At 44.9% G+C, this 16,431-nt stretch overlaps 1 protein-coding gene across 1 annotated transcript in view; it reads right to left on the bottom strand.

Annotated features, from left to right (window-relative positions):
* Positions 1 to 16,431, bottom strand: part of LOC124796224 (odorant receptor Or2-like) — a 196,622-nt gene that overhangs the window by 78,788 nt on the left and 101,403 nt on the right. The window lies entirely within an intron of this gene.

Genomic DNA, 16,431 nt, shown 5'->3' on the forward strand with positions numbered 1-16,431 from the left:
GCGTGAGGTCTGGAACAGGACAAGGAAATTAGAATTTAGAAAAACGGACGTAGCTGGTGGAGTACTTAACTTTAATTCGTTAATGAAGAACGTCGCTCTTGACGGTACATGATTCAGTATCAATAGTAATTGGTAATGGCGCCTTGCTAGGTCGTAGCAAATGACGTAGCTGAAGGCTACGCTAACTATCGTCTCGGCAAATGAGAACGTATTTTGTCAGTGAACCATCGCTAGCAAAGTCGGTTGTACAACTGGGGCGAGTGCTAGGAAGTCTCTCTAGACCTGCCGTGTGGCGGCGCTCGATCTGCAATCACTGATAGTGGCGACACGCGGGTGCGACGTATACTAACGGACCGCGGCCGATTTAAAGGCTACCACCTAGCAAGTGTGGTGTCTGGCGGTGACACCACATGCACCATTCATCAATCCTCTGCAGGTCATCCTGCAAATCGGCTCTGTCTTCTCGTGTTGCTACTTTCATATAGAGAACCACATCATCTGCGATCGCTCTTAAAGAGCTTCCGACGCTTTTTACTAAATCATTTACATACGTTGGGTACTACAGAAATTACCTTTACGTACGTCGATTTTGTTCCATTAGGAGCGAGGTGTAGAGTTCTTTCTGCAAAGAACTCTTGTACCTAGTCTCAAATCTGGTCCGACACTCTGCAAACCTGTATTTTTTTCGCTAAACGGCAGTGCAGGATTGAGTTAAATGCCTTCCTGAAGTCAAGGAACATGACGTCAACCTGAGCACCGTTGTCAACAGCACTATGGATCTCGCGGAAAAACAGAGCGAGTTGCGCTTCACAAGATGTCTGTTTACGGAAGCCTACATCAACAGATGGCAGAACTATATAACTTTCGGAAATGGTCGACATTGATGTCCGTATGTTGATGTTCTGTAATTGAATTCCTTGCTGCTGAACGCCGAAACGCATTCATGAAAAGCTGAAGAAGGTGTAAGGAAATGCGCCGTTGGACGCCAGACAAGGGTTTCGTTGCTGTAGAGAAGCTGAAAGGCGCACGCAGTTGGCCGATGCCACGCACAGCGGCCGGCCAGCTGCTGCAGTGACGCCACACAACACGTAGCGCGTCGACAAAATCGTCCGCGGCGACCGCTGGGTAACACAGCAGACGAGTTGCGTCGGCAGTAAGTGCGTTGCGATGGTCGTTACTGAGAAACTCGGCTACTGCAAGATTTTTGCGTGCCGGATACCGAAAATGCCGACCGACCGGAATAACGAGGAACTGCACCACACCGCGTCCGTCTCTCCGTCTCTTCGGTCCACCAAATGAAGCTCATCGGAGGCATCACTTTGGAGCACCAGCGGCTGAGGAAGCTGGGCCACGATTCTTACCGCACAAGTTTACATGCTCGAGTTTCATGGTGGAAAAGAAACTGTGCATAAAGGTGGAGATTTTACTCAAACGTGACAAATTAATCGTCAATGTTGTGGTTGACATTTAAATCGCATTTACTTTTCATGTAAAGTGAAAAGAAAGTAGCCATTACTTTCTGATTGACATAATACATAACGTTTCATGCATCATCTGAAAATTGGAACTGTGTCTTCATTGTTAACTTCCTTAAATTATCTTACAAGAATTGTATGTTACGTCAACAGGTATTTTGGAACAATTCCAAGCAACCAGCCAAAATTTGGTTTTATTTCACTTTATCAAAAAAGCACTGTTGCATGTTTCTATTTTAGACATTCATCGTGTGACGCCTTCTGGCTCTTATCAAAGCACATGGATGTCGGTTTAACGCTTTCTGCGTAAGTGATTTCGTGGAGAAACCACAGCGATATTTTCACTTTGACCCTACTGAAAACTTAGTTTCTCACTGTTCCTCGCCGGCTGGTGTGACCGAGCGGTTCTAGGCGCTTCCGTCTGGAACTGCGCGACCTCTACGGTCGCAGGTTCGAATCCTGCCTCGGGCATGGATGTGTGTTATGTCCTTAGGTTAGGTAGGTTTAAGTAGTTCTAACTTCTAAGGGACCGATGACCTCAGATGTCCCATAATCCCATAGTGCTCAGAGCCATTTGAACCATTTTTCACTGTTCCGCGATGACCTCATAGATCCATGCACTTATCTTGTGATGCACTTATCTTAAGACAAATGGAACCACGTGCTCTAACCAGATGCACTGCAGCTCGAGACAAATGGCAGTCAAGGAAAAGTTTATGGTGTTCCAGTTTACTAGTTTTTGTAACAGTCGTGTAATTTTGTTCTTAGAATAGAATACGGCTTTAAAAATGCGAATACTGGACAAAGTGGTGGGTTAGCGTAGTGGTTAATGGACATTCGTAAAGTGCAAAAGGTCGAATATCCTAAAATCATTTGAAATTTTTATTTGTAATTCGTTATGTAAATGAATTTGATCATTATTTGCATCTGATTAATTGATTTAATGCAATGTTTCTATTTCTACCTCTTTGTAACGTCATGTAGATCGTCGTAGTAACGTCTCATTTGTCTTCAATTTTTCTTTCCTATCATTATTTTACCTATTGGAATCTTTGTGCAAATGGTCACCATTATTTTTAATCGTCTGTCATAGTAGTGGAACATACGAAATTCGTGGTCGATCGGGTAAAGACCAAAATACGAAATAATCTGTTTGCACCAAATATGCAGTAGTGACAAAAATGTACTTACCACTACGAAATGTGGATATTTTGGATGGTAATAGTGTTATAGATTAGGTTAGAAACATTTAATACGTAAATTATTGTTGTATTCTGAAAAAAAACGAATATGGAGAAAGAAAGAAGGAATTATAAGTAAAAATGAAATTCAACCACAATAACGAATAGCAATAATGCCTACAGTAATGTGTACGAAAACATGAAATGTTACAACGACGTTAATACATAAAAATAATCAATATCATGTGAACAAAGTTCACAAACGAAAAAAGAATGATGTGAAGTAACAATCGAGCAAATTGGAGAGTTCATATGATAATTAAAATTATATCACAAAGAAATAGAAATAAAAAATTACATTCAAGCAATGTAAATGAACAAACGTTGTAATCAAAGTAATTTCGATAAAAATTTAAAAATAAAGAATGGGAAATCACCCATTAGCATTCAGAACCACAGTGTTCTGTACGTGATCAGTACCTCTCTACCACCAAGCTCTCATGATACGTGTAAGGAATTTTAATGCAGTTTTTTAATTTTATTTAGTTTCTTAAAATTTTTAGTTATCATATATATATATACATATATACATCCGAGGAGTGTCACCTGCGACCAGTTTTGCGAAAGAAGCGGCGACATGTTCTGCACAACCCACCCAACATTTTGCATGACAACGTGCAGGTGCAAGTAGTGGGGCTACGTCTGTACAGGTGCATTTTGTTAGTGGTGGTGATGGTTTTAGTGTTTAACGTCCTGTCGACAACGAGGTCATTAGAGACGGAGCGCAAGCTCGGGTTAGGGAAGGATTGGGAAGGAAATCGGCCGTGCCCTTTCAAAGGAATCATCCCGGCATTTGCCTGAAACGATTTAGGGAAATCACGGAAAACCTAAATCAGGATGGCCGGAGACAGGATTGAACCGTCGTCCTCCCGAATGCGAGTCCAGTGTGCTAACCACTGCGCCACCTCGCACGGTCTTTCGTTAGTGCGGGTTGCCTACATCAGGGGCAGGTATGCACTCAGGGGCAAACCTATTATTCTCCTTTGACTGACAGGTATTTAACATATTGTTCTCCTTTGTTTGACAGGTCCTTAGCCTATTGTTCTGCTAAGTGGTTTTCCATGTCACAGCACTTAACCCATTGTCCCCCCCTCACACTTCCCCCCCCCCTCTCGGGAAACCCCTCACCCATCGCTGTTACAGGTACACTTTCAGGTATGAGTTAACCTACTGTTCTGTAAGTGCTTTTCTATGTCATCCCAATTTCCTTTTAAGTGACAGACACTTAACCTATTATCCCCCCACCCCCTCCCCCTCCCCAACCCCTCCCCCCTCACTGCTACAGGTACACATTCAGGTCTGTTATTGGAATAGGTCCCCCTCTCACTCTTATCAATTTGATTGACAACTTAATTGATTTGATCAGTTAGTTAACACTTCTGGTGGGAAAGTTCCATGCCCTCGACCATGCTCCCCTGGTGGGAAGTTCAAATTCCATCAGGGTAATGCAACCTCTACTAACCTAAGAAAATGGTGGGGAGATAATTTAGGTCACATTGACTACTTCATTAAATTGGTCAATTAATTGACCTCTCTGGTGTGAAAGTGCCACACCCCCCTGGTGGGAAGTTCAAATTCCGTCAGGACATGCAACCCTAAGACAATGGTGGGAAAAAAGGGCACTTCCACTATCCTAACTCATCCAACCGCCACCTCTTCTCAGTCGATCGATCATTTGGAGGGTATTCGATTGTAGTGTATGGAATATTCTTTAAAAATTTTAGACATTGTGTGCACTATTGTTTATTTAAACAATTTAGGGGATTCAAGGCATTGTATGGAATATATAGAAATTGGTGGAGAGGAAGGATCTCATAACAAGAAATTCAAGTGTATATTGTTTATTTAAAAAAAAAAAAAATAAGTTTGTGGGGGTTGAATTTCACTTGATCATCATTACCTGCAGTCTGGAAACATGTACGTCTTTTAAAAAGTAATTACATGGAGGAAACATGATGCATTACCTAATGTTCATCATTGTACCCTGGGTGTCTTAACCTAATTTTTGGGCCTTTGTTGGCACTTAACCTATTGTTCTGTTAAGTGGTTTTCCATGTCACCCCCATTTCCTTAAAATATTCTACCGCCATTGATACTAAATTAAGTAATTAGTTAAGTCCTCCCACCATTTTCTGGTACACTTTTAGAATTTCACATGCTTTTGAACGCCATTTTTGGCGCATTCTTCATTGCCACACACCTCCTTAAACTTTTGTACTGCGTTTTACATAAAAATTATGCAAATTTACCTAGTGTTCTTCACTTAACCTGCTGTTCTGCTCCATGTCATCCAACCACGCGCTCCCTCCCATTAACTACTATACCGCCAATACCACATTAATATAAAAATCTATGCAAATTAATTAAACTGGTGTTATTCACATGTAGGGGGTGGTTTTTCTTAATTCGAAGCATCCGATTGTTCGGTGAAATCGATGGAATATAGCTTATACAAAAGATTGCTAATAAAAAACATATTCCACCACTCGACACCCGATTTAGCTGCCACCACCACCACAGCCGCCGCCAACGCCGCGAGCCACCGCCGGACGCAAGCCAGTGCGAGCCATTGTTCTCACACAGCTGCAGGTGAAAGTTAGGTCTGTTTTCCTGTATACAGTTAGAGTTCTTCGAGTGTTATACTGACGTCACAGAAATCCAAGGCGCGCTCACACTGGTCCCATGCGCGATGACGCCTAGCTGTGATAAGATCCAGCACTGAGAGAGATTTCCAGTGCTTCCCAGATTAGCACAGGCTGCATTGTTCCTCGCGCAACATGAGAGACGTGTCTAACCGTGCTTAACTGTTCAAAGTGACTAAGCAACGCCGCGAAGTGCGTGCGTGTAGCTACAAACGCTCGCAAGCACATCTAACAAGGATCTAAATCTTATACTGATGTCACATGACTATGTAGAAATAAGAATCCAGTCGACCTCGCGGAAACAGTATAAAAAAATTGAGGTCTCACCATGTATGCATGGAAATTCTTGTCCTAAGAGAACCTGTTTACGAAAATAGCGCAGAATAACATCGAATGCAGTCTTCCTCGCGGACCTGAAGTGGTAACCTATCCATCGCGTGTTAACCTTCCTGCTTTCAACACGCACAAACACTCCATCCGCTATGTAGAGGCTCCTTTATCCCAGCACAAAGGATGTGAATAAATCTAGCATTATGATTGGCTCTTATCGAATTTACCCAGTGAATTACTGATGCCGATGGTATCGACGCACCATCCACCTTTTCTTTCTTTCTGCAGATGAGACTTCCAGCAGCTATTTTACACAGATCGCCATATTGCACTGGCAATAAAATCTTTCAGACAACCATATATATTGACAAATTTGGAAAGACTCTTACTCGTTTACCCTGCTCTCCCACCGAGGACAGGAGCTTGAATATTAGTGCGTGAAACCACTCTCCAGCCCAGCAATATACCACCGCATACCGTGCCGTTGTAGTAAACATACAATTCGTATCCTGTGCTAAACAATATCATCCCTTTTACACCATTCTTACATATACCGTGAATACGGGCAGTACTGTATATATATTCCTGACCAGAACACCCACAGTGGACCGAAGTCGCTCTCAGAACTGTTCTACAAATTCGGATTCGTTTCCCGTCGGCACAAACACGTTAATGTTTCTGCAAGGAACCTGTTTACTTGCATGCTAACTTTTCTACTCTTATCTCCAGACTCGGGGTCTACAGGAACACAAGTATTTTTTTCGTATGGTTCACGATAATATTATACCATTTTCGCTGTACTTCTCGATATCCAGCACTAGACAGCATTCTACCGATCGCTAGGGCAACATCATTCCCAAAATATAGACTGGAAATTAGTTCTCTACAAACCCGAAACTTATGCAAGGTGGGGTGTGCTGTAAAACACTGACTAACTAGAAACTTGTCACGTCCAGAAAGACATTTACTTGGCAACTAGAAACAAATAGAGGAAACTGGTATCACCACTCTCGTATACGGATGTCAGTGATGTAGTAGATTCCAAATCATCCCCATAATTTACAAGGTCAACTAAATTATTTCTCATGTCTAGGGAACTGGCAAATGTGTCTTCAAACACTATATCTTCTCTCAACCAAATAAACCCTCCTCACACTGTCATTGACCAACCCGCCCTGCAGCACTGTTACCGAATTAATCTACAACCAATCAGAAGAAGACTGCTACACTTGACGTCTCGTGAGTGAAGGGACCTTTCCGAGTCCTAACCCTTCCAAGGGCACGAGATTTCTCGAGATGCGGCCATGTCGAGGAGCTTAGCACTCCTTATTGATGTATAGTAACAGATTTCAAAGTGTCGTGATGTAATACCAGGCGGTTAAGAAGAACAAGGAACAAATGATTTTTATGCTTGATGGAGCTCCAGACCGATGGAGTTCGACGCATTTTTACGTAAATCAACCAAGCTATCAACTTTAAAGTATTGTTCTAGAGTCTAGGGTCGGTACCTGGAAGGTAGCAGAGCAAACGCTCTCCGAATGCGGAGGTGACTGGATACAGTTGAGTGCAGTGCTGTATTACACCTCCTGATCAATGCATTTGGACTAGGTGGTGGCATTTGTGCTGCATTTACAATCAGTTTTAGAACACAGAACGAGATGTTATGTCATAATCGCATATACAGATCTGACCTGAAATCGACAGAATTGCGAAAAGTGACCAGGGAATAGGTATATATTGACCGAATATAGAGCCTAATGTGGTGAACCTAAGGAAGTACTTTGCTATCTTCTGGTTCGCATAGAACAATTAGTATACTGGACCCAGTATACTGCAACAGGAGGAATCCCAGGAAACGTGGACATCGAAATGAAGGGAATAAGGGAGGCAGCAGTCAATTTTTTTCCCATTGAGGCTGCATTATACTGTATGTCTATTGAGGTACCAGTGATTCCGGATGCATCAGTCACGTGACATAGCCTGCGTTCTACTAGTATACAGCTACGTGTTCTGTATGTATTTTAAAGCACTGTCTACTTGCGATCGTTAACGGTAAACCTGTCGGTCATCAGAGGATTTCCATCTCATGTGTGAAGAAACTTGACACACTCCTCTAAAGGAGCTTTCATTTATGCGATCACCCCTGTCGCATCCCGGGTGTAAAATCAAGACTTCAGGGTCATAACTAACTTAGCGGTAAGAGCTTGTGATGCGCTGCAACCCCTCTGTAGGCACTGCCCAACTGATGCGCTGTTTAGAGAGTTAGTGACGGAATGACTTGTAATTTTCACATGTCGAACGCTGCTGCTTTGCGTTTATCTGTCTCCTTATCAGATGTATCCCCGACTAGTAAGTATCATTTTATGTAGGCCTTATGCAGGCATTGTATAATTTATTAACTGTGATTGGATGTGAACAGTAGAGACTATACGTCTCCGCAAAATATTTACCATTCGATAAGATAGTTCAGCTTAGAGAAACTGTGAAGAAGGATGTATGTCTGATAGGTGGGAAAGGGTTTCGATCTAACACTATAGCCAGTTTTTAAGTGCAGAACATAGTAGTCTTAGGAGTGTGTGTGTTTATGTTCTCTATCTTAACAGTGCCCTCCAAGTATAGATCCTAGACTCTAGAACAATAATTCAGAGTTGATAGCTTCGTTGATTTAGGTAAAAATGTATCCAACTCAATTCGTCTCGAACTCCATCGAGTATAAAAATAAGTCTTTTCTTGTTCTTCTTAACTGTATGCTATTACATTACCGCACTTTGAAATCTGTTACTATACATCGATAAGGAGTGCTAAGTTCTTCGACATGGTAATATCTCGAGAAATCTCGTGCACTTGGATGGTTGGGACTTGGAGAGCTATATTAATTCACGAGACGTGTAGTGTAGCGCTCTTCTTCTGATCCCATGGAGATTAACGGTGCTGCAGGGTGTGTTGGTCAATGACTGTGTGAGGTTGGTCTTTTATCCTAAGACGGGGAGAATGCTCTGTGACTCCCATACGCTGAGAGATAATTCGTAAATTAAACACTATGCTCGAAGTGTTACAAATTTGTAGAGCGTTGTCTGAAGTACTTTGATCATGTTTGTGTTCGAGAATTAACAATGAATGGACGTACTGCACAATAATCTACCCATATTCGCAATCATACTCGCAAAGTGATGTAAAAGGGGCGGTTTAGCTGTGATACTGAAATTGGGGGCCATACTGCCACATCAATGGCTGATGCTGAACCTAGTGTAAAATTCTTCAAACTATCAAGTTCCAAAAAATGTTCAAATGTGTGTGAAATCTGGTGGGACTTAACTGCTAAGGTCATCAGTCCCTAAGCTTACACACTACTTAACCTAAATTATCCTAAGGACAAACACACACACCCAGGCTCGAGGGAGGACTCGAACCTCCGCCGGGACCAGACGCACAGTCCATGACTGCAGCGCCCTAGACGGCTCGGCTGATGCCGGGCAGCGAACTATCAAATCTGTTGCATAATATTACGGTGCACTGAAGGTGGCTTCTCCATCACATCTGCGCATCGGTTACTACATAATAATTGAGTGACATAGCTTATTTGAGTTGGGGGAGACGTTTTGTGGGTGTGAGACAACTTCTGGGGGTTGCTGGCAGCCAAACAGCGATCGCGTACATGAGTGCAAAATTACGAATAACTCGAAATGGAACGCCGAACCATCATCTGTTCTGTCACGGCGACATATGAACTTAAATTTAGATGTCATGGAAGAATTTCGCACAGTAGTTTGGAAACTCTCCACAACGCTGCCAATCTCTTCTATTTTCCTAATGTTGTAAGCGTGATTTACTTAAAAATAATTCAGTGTTATGCTATCCCCGGTAAGAATATGATTTACATAGTATGATGTCTAGTTTCCTGTGAGAGGTCGTGGATCAGAGCGTCTTAATGCAAGTTTAGAATCTGACATAGAGCTCGAAGTCGTGGCAGAAAAAAGAAATGTTTTGCAGTGCACAAAGCGCGTTAGAAAACAGTGTTCCAAACAATTAAACAGGGCCACAGTTGGCGTTTCTTGCAATGTACAGTATATTACGTGGGATACGATTATTCTCCTAGAGTGGATGTGATGAAACTTTAAACTACCCTCTGCAGTGTATCAATAAGTGTGTATTTAATAGGTTTGTTCGACACAGGAAGCAGTAGCAGCAGCAGTTTGAGGGGTAGGTTCAGTGAGGGGTGAAGTGTGCCGTTAGGAATGCCTGGCGGGCTGCACACTGTGATATTCTGGGAAGCATTGAGAAATCTCTCTCTCTCTCTCTCTCTCTCTCTCTGTGTGTCTATCCCCCTCTCTCTGTCTCTGTCTCTCTCTCCACGCTGGACCCCCAACGCAGCTTTGCGTCAACGCGCCAGTAATGGCGTGTATGTAAGTTCTACACTCCTGGAAATGGAAAAAAGAACACATTGACACCGGTGTCTCTGACCCACCATACTTGCTCCGGACACTGCGAGAGGGCTGTACAAGCAATGATCACACGCACGGCACAGCGGACACACCAGGAACCGCGGTGTTGGCCGTCGAATGGCGCTAGCTGCGCAGCATTTGTGCACCGCCGCCGTCAGTGTCAGCCAGTTTGCCGTGGCATACGGAGCTCCATCGCAGTCTTTAACACTGGTAGCATGCCGCGACAGCGTGGACGTGAACCGTATGTGCAGTTGACGGACTTTGAGCGAGGGCGTATAGTGGGCATGCGGGAGGCCGGGTGGACGTACCGCCGAATTGCTCAACACGTGGGGCGTGAGGTCTCCACAGTACATCGATGTTGTCGCCAGTGGTCGGCGGAAGGTGCACGTGCCCGTCGACCTGGGACCGGACCGCAGCGACGCACGGATGCACGCCAAGACCGTAGGACCCTACGCAGTGCCGTAGGGGACCGCACCGCCACTTCCCAGCAAATTAGGGACACTGTTGCTCTTGGGGTATCGGCGAGGACCATTCGCAACCGTCTCCATGAAGCTGGGCTACGGTCCCGCACACCGTTAGGCCGTCTTCCGCTCACGCCCCAATATCGTGCAGCCTGCCTCCAGTGGTGTCGCAACAGGCGTGGATGGAGGGACGAATGGAGACGTGTCGTCTTCAGCGATGAGAGTCGCTTCTGCCTTGGTGCCAATGATGGTCGTATGCGTGTTTGGCGCCGTGCAGGTGAGCGCCACAATCAGGACTGCATACGACCGAAGCACACAGGGCCAACACCCGGCATCATGGTGTGGAGAGCGATCTCCTACACTGGCCGTACACCACTGGTGATCGTCGAGGGGACACTGAATAGTGCACGGTACATCCAAACCGTCATCGAACCCATCGTTCTACCATTCCTACACCGGCAAGGGAACTTGCTGTTCCAACAGGACAATGCACGTCCGCACGTATCCCGTGCCACCCAACGTGCTCAAGAAGGTGTAAGTCAACTACCCTGGCCAGCAAGATCTCCGGATCTGTCCCCCATTGAGCATGTTTGGGACTGGATGAAGCGACGTCTCACGCGGTCTGCACGTCCAGCACGAACGCTGGTCCAACTGAGGCGCCAGGTGGAAATGGCATGGCAAGCCGTTCCACAGGACTACATCCAGCATCTCTACGATCGTCTCCATGGGAGAATAGCAGCCTGCATTGCTGTGAAAGGTGGATATACACTGTACTAGTGCCGACATTGTGCATGCTCTGTTGCCTGTATCTATGTGCCTGTGGTTCTGTCATTGTGATCATGTGATGTATCTGACCCCAGGAATGTGTCAATAAAGTTTCCCCTTCCTGGGACAATGAATTCACGGTGTTCTTATTTCAATTTCCAGGAGTGTATATCGGATGAAGTTATTTGAGCTTCTATAGTTGTTAATTTTTGTCTGCTGGGGGGGGGGGGGGGAGAGAATAACGATGATAGGATGTTGGGCTTATAGATTTGATTGGACGTGGATCTGTAGTACTTGTATCTAGTTTGAGAACGCACAACAATGCGCGCATTTCCGCCGAATGGTCAAAACACGGTCATGTCGCACTAACTCAGTTCGCTCTGTTTCTAGATGGGCTGCAGAAGGTGGTGGATATGGCTTTGTCCGACTTTGCTCAGTCCCGCCATAAAATGGTATGATCACATGTGCAAAGCGGTATAAATGGGAGCAGTTGCAAGATGTGTAGGGACTGACTAAGACCATGTTTGGATTTTTACTGTAGCAGATAGGTTCGAGAACGTGACTTGTTTCCGGATATGATTCACTTGTGGCTGTGATCCTTCTCAATGAGTCATCGCCTTTAACTCAATGGATATATAACGGAACATCTGACATGGTATCGAGACTGAATACGTTACACACATTGGATAAAGATCTATCGTCGTGAGGGAGTTGCAAATACCCGTCACATACTGCGTTCCTTAGCCGAATGACTTTCAAAATTCATCGGGCTGGTTCAAATTGCTCTAAGCATTATGCGACTTAACTTCTGAGGTCATCAGTCGCCGATAACTTAGGACTAATTAAACCTAAGGACATCACACACATCTATGCCCGAGGCAGGATTCGAACCAGCGACCGTAGCGGTCGCTCGGCTCCAGACTGTAGCACCTAGAACCGCACGGCCACACCGGCCGGCAAATCCATCGGACAGATGTGTGATATGTCCGCATTTGAGGATCAGGTTCATAAAGTATATCTGTTTGTGTAAAGAAAATGTCTATATGCTGTTGTAGGAAGGCTATGGATTTGACCTGGGGTACTGTCATAGCGAAGGGAAGAGTATGTCTAGTGCCAAGGAAGGTACAGGTATTTCCAGAGCCACAGTCTTCAACAGAGTGTATTTCGAATACTGCGCTCATTGTCGAATACCGTTCAGTTGAGACCAAGATCGTAAGAGTTAATTGTAAGTCTGTCCGGCCCCGGTAGCTGAGTGGTCAATCCTAAGGTCCCGGGTTCGATTTCCGGCTGCGTCGGAGATTTTCTCCGCTCAGGGTGTTGTGTTGTCCTAATCATCACCATTTTATCCCCATCGACGCGCAAGCCGCCGAAGTGGAGTCAACTTGAAAGACTTGCACCAGGCAAACGGTCTACCCGCCGGGAGGCCATAGCCACAATAAAAAAAAAAAAAAAAAATTGTATGTATAATGATAGAAGAAATATGTGAGGCGTTTTCTATAATGTGTCCGTGTATGCAAAGTCTGTGGTGGTATTGATTCGCGTTCCCACGTTAATTGTAGCGGTCTTTTGAATGCAGAGGCCTGTTGGAGTGTAGGAATTTATGGTAGTTAACTTTACCATGTTCTAGACGACCGAATAGCGAATTAAGTATGTGCTAGGATGCTTTCGTGATCAGGTGTAACTTTGAGAAGATGGTGCGTTTGCAGTGGAGCGTTATTCCCTCCCATGTAAATTGTTCGGTCGACTGCTTCTGCACATTTGATGCCTATATTTAGTTGAGGGAATGTTGGACACACATTTGCCTGCTCTCTAGACGTGGGAATGACCATAGTTGGTTTGTAAACAATATTGATCATGTGCAATCTGTTAGATGACCGACTTCGGTATTCGAAAGCGCGAATATCAGTTTACTCTACTTGTTTCTAGTTAGTCAGTGGTTTACAGCACGCTGCACCTCGCTAAAGTTTGGTGTTTCTGGAGAAATAATTTACAGTCTATAACCTGCGCATTATGGTGCGTTAGCGATCGGGTGGCTAGTGCTGTGTTCTTGATCCCGAGAAGTACTGCGAAAATTGTATAAAATTATGGCGAAAATACGGGTGTTCTTGTAATCGACTAGTCTGGAGATGACTGTAGAAATGCGAGCAAGAAAGCGGAAAGAGCGTTTAAGCCAAGGGGGTTCAAATGGCTGTAATCACTGTAGGACTTAACATTGAGGTCATCAGTCCCCTAGACTTAGAACTACTTAAACCTAACTAACCTAAGGACATCACACACATCCATGCCCGAGGCAGGATTCGAACCTGCGACCGTAGCAGCAGCGCGGTTCCGGACTGAAGCGCCTAGAACCGCTCGGCCACAGCAGGCGGCTTGCCAAGGGGGAAATGAGCATGTTTTTGAACGTCAGTTCTGAGAGTGACTTCAGTTCGCTGATGTAAAGGGGGCGATTTGGTATGGTTGGGGATATGAATTGCATGTTTACTAGATCGAGATGGTACGCGGTGATATATTCCCTGGTTGGAGATCGGTTTGACACTCCAATATTCTTGCTAGTGTAGTATGTATTTGATGACTTGTAGACAAATTTCCCATGTTTAGTTGTCGGTGCAAAATGGTGATCAGTGTAAAATAGTTTATTACCTCTGAGTGTAGCGTCTGTAGAAAGAATGAACAGGTTGGGGGTGTATAGATTGAGGGAACTGTCTGTGCAATTTAGCAATCTTTGCAAAATAACCGCTGGAAGTCAGAGAAAGAAAAGGTGGATTGTTCTTCGATACCTCCGGCATAAGTAATTCGACTGGTAAATTCGAGAAGAGCACATGAGAATGCTCGAATTGATTGTGGTGGGATATAGGAGCGGTGAGAACATTTGCGTATTTTGAGAGCAGGAAAGCTATCACGTTATGTCCGGGAGGAAGACTGGATTAGGCGATATTTTGGTAAACAGTTTCTGTTAGGGTGAGAATTTCCGTGCATACAAGCTGAGGCATGAAGAAAGCGGTCGTTGACTATTTCTGGGACACTGTACAACTCCATAGAGGTCGACTTGGCTCTTTTTATGGGAAGGTTATTAGAAGAGCTTGTAAATATGTGCGTGCACTTGGTGGTGTTGCATCGGTCATGTGGGGGAGGGAGGGGGTGCTTGCGGTTAAGTGCGTGTCAACACGCTCTGTGCTGTTCTGCATCCAATGGTGAGGACAGGTGGCGCCTGGAGATGCCTCGAATATGAGACTGGCGTGAACGCGATTTGGAGTGCTATGACAGTATAACAGTGACTGTATAGAGGAATGCAACTTTCACCGGTGTTTGGTGGCGGTGGCTGGCAAGTGCGGCAGAGCGCGCGTACCTGGCTTGTCGCGGCAGGAGCTGTGTCGGGGTGAACACGTATTTGGATAGGAATTTCATGGGCGTGGAGTATGAATGCGGCTGTCGCCACCTCACGTTTGTGGAAGCTGAGAAGGGACCAGTGCGCCGTTTGAGGGCTGTCAGGCGTGTGACTTCACGGGGGAGGAGGTGTGGTGGTGGGTGCTTGTGTGCATGTGTTGCATTATTTTGCGAGCAGCCCTGTAGGCTGTGCCATGCGTTATTTTCCATTATTTAGGAGCAGTTTGCTATTGTGTACTGAAATTAGGAGTGGCTTGCGTGTCTGCAGACTGTGTATTGTGACGCCAAGCACATTAGGGTGGATGATTTGTATCAGTGTGATGGATAAATTCGATCACTAAAAAAATGTTTGAAACTAAGTAGAGTGAACTCCTTCTTTACTCCCCCCAGCAGCCCAGAGCAGGCTGAGTCATTTTCCCTCACGATCTTGATTTACATCACGAAACGGACGACAGCGTTGTAGACCTCATGGAGAACACACTGTTTACCGCCATCATGGATAACTGTACTTCCGTCATCAGCTGGTGTCACTGTGGCGTCCTCTGATGGCAAGGCAATGTAGTAAGACAGTTGGGGTCTGGAGCTCGTGGTGGACCCACTAGGTAGCACCATGTTAGATTACGGTACTTGCGTCACTAGAGCGTCCTCTAGTGGCATCAGTATGACCTACGTCAGTTGGGTTATGGACTCAGCGGCGAATACACTTGGTGATGGTGTACCGTCCAATTGTTTAAATAAAGGTATGATTTCGACAGTTGACGCTTAGCAAGCGGAGTCTTTTACATAGATTATTATTTTGAGAATTTAGGAGTTGTTTGGGCATATGGAGGTAAATGCTGTGCATTGTTTGTAAGTGGTTCGCATGTCTATAGACTGTGCAATGTGTTATTTTTGACGGTTTACAATTAGGAAGAGTGTGTGTAGAATTTTATTTATTAGTTATGTGGGAGTAGTTTGCCTGTCTGTATGCTGTGGGGCATGTCAGAGCATGTGTTCCGTGATACATACACTCCATCACTAAATAAATTGCTCGCAAATAAATACACTCCTTCCTCCTTCCATCAGCCTAGTGCGGGCTGAGTCCTTTTACCACCCACCCCTAGGAAGAGGTGGCGGTCTGGCGATTTATGTTAGTGGTGGTGGTGAGCTTCGTTTGCAGCAATTTTTCTTACATTGGTAGCGAAAACGCAAGTGAGCTTTGGTTACTGGCAGATTTCACACTAGGCGCCTGATCCTTGGAGGAAGTGGCGGTCGGGTGGCTGAGATTAGTACAAGTGTCCTTTCTTTACGCACAATTTTCTTTGGTTGGTAGCGAAAGCGCAAGTGACCTTCCTTTACTGCCAGAATTCAAACTTGGCGGGAGTTCCTAGGAAGAGGTGGCGGTCTGGTCCTTGAAAAGCAGTTGAAAGTAGGTAGTTGAACACCTTTTCATACCTATATGAAATTGTAAATTGAATTATTGAATATGATTAAAATTGAAATGGAATTAAGTACTCGGGTTAGATGCGCATTGTGGGTGTTAGCATATTTACGGAAGATTATGTCCACCGCGTGTATGGAGGTGGCAGCCGAGGGTGTGTGACGTAAGTGGTCGGACGCCTGCAGGGCGGCGGAGCGGCGTGTGTCCAGTTATAATGCACATGCGCGTGATAGAGAGCAGACGACCTTGTGTCAGTTAACTTTGCGAGATC

This window comes from Schistocerca piceifrons, chromosome 4 (assembly GCF_021461385.2).
Source record: "Schistocerca piceifrons isolate TAMUIC-IGC-003096 chromosome 4, iqSchPice1.1, whole genome shotgun sequence".
In the NCBI taxonomy this organism is placed as follows: Eukaryota; Metazoa; Arthropoda; class Insecta; order Orthoptera; family Acrididae; genus Schistocerca; species Schistocerca piceifrons.